Consider the following 1,445-nt stretch of genomic DNA (forward strand, 5'->3'; position numbering starts at 1 on the left):
TTGGTGCCCGTAGCTCAAGCAGCTAAGACGCTAGCCACATACATCAGAGCTGGCAGGTTCGCATTCAGCCCAGAGCCTTCCAAACAACTACAACCCAAAAATAGCCAGGCATTGTGGCGGGCGCCTGTAGTCCCAGCTACTTGGAGGTTGCTGTGAGCTGTGATGCAACAGCACTCTACCCAGGGCAACAGCTTGAAGCTCTGTCTCAAAAAATAAAATAAAATAGTGCACTGGTCCCAAGAAAGGTGGTGGTGACAACAGTCCTCTTTCTTCCCTTTTCTAGCTAAACTTTGTTTTCTTACCAATTTGAGAACTCATGATTTACATTTAAAATAAATTTGGTAGAGCCATGCCTATAATCCCAGCACTTTGGAGGCCACGGTAGCAGGATTGCTTGAGGCCAGGAATGCAAGCAGCCTATACTTACAGGGCAATATCCTGTCTCTAACCATTTATAATATAAATGTATTGGTCCTTTAATGTAACAACCAAACTTTAAACTCTTCAGATTTCATCAAAAAAATAATGAAGCTACACAATTAGGTATTGTCTAACAAAGGATTCTGGTTTTACTTTAGATTATGACTCTCCCCTAAAATATCTACTTATTAATGCAGAGATTCATGTTGTTACTAGTTAATGGCCACACAGTCCAAGGTTCAAAAGACTTAAGTGGCAAAAAGCATCCCAACCCTATTACTCAGATACATAGCTCTCTTCTCATTCTTATCAGTTCTTACTATGTTTTTCCAGCTATTATCTGCACTTACAAGCAAATGCATTATTTTTTGCCTAGAAATTATTCCATAAGTGAAACACTAAAAAGGATCTTCATTCTTTTTTTTTTTTAGAGACAGAGTGTCACTTTGTCACCCTTGGTACAGTGCCGTGGCATCACAGCTCACAGCAACCTCCACCTCGTGGGCTCTTGCCTCAGCCTCCAAGTAACTAGGACCATAGGCCACAACACCTGACTATTTGGTTGTTGTTGTTGCAGTTTGTCCAGGGCCGGGTTGGAACCCGCCACCCTTGGTATGTGGGGCCGGTGCCCTACTCACTGAGCTACTGCCGCTGCCCCATCCATCCTCATTCTTTTTTAGAAACATAGTAACCCTATTTTGTTTTCTTTTATTAGCAAGGCCCATCACTTCAGCATATAGAGTACCCCTAGTGATAGATTTGTTTTTAGGTTGAATATAATCTCTTGCTATTCTAGCCAATGCTAACATGAGTAGCTTCATACAGACATCACTTTACATATTTCCAAACAAACAGGATAAATTCCTGCAAGTGGAATTTTAGAGCCAAAGGATTTAGAACATTTTTTTTTGAGACAGGAGCCTCCAGCTGTCCCCCTGGGTAGAGTGCCATGGCATCACAGCTCACAGCAACCTCCAACTCCTGGGCTCAAGCGAGTCTCCTGCCTCAGCCTCCCAAGTAGCTGG

This window comes from Otolemur garnettii, unplaced genomic scaffold (genome assembly GCF_000181295.1).
Source record: "Otolemur garnettii isolate 467f Iridium unplaced genomic scaffold, OtoGar3 scaffold00017, whole genome shotgun sequence".
In the NCBI taxonomy this organism is placed as follows: domain Eukaryota; kingdom Metazoa; phylum Chordata; class Mammalia; order Primates; family Galagidae; genus Otolemur; species Otolemur garnettii.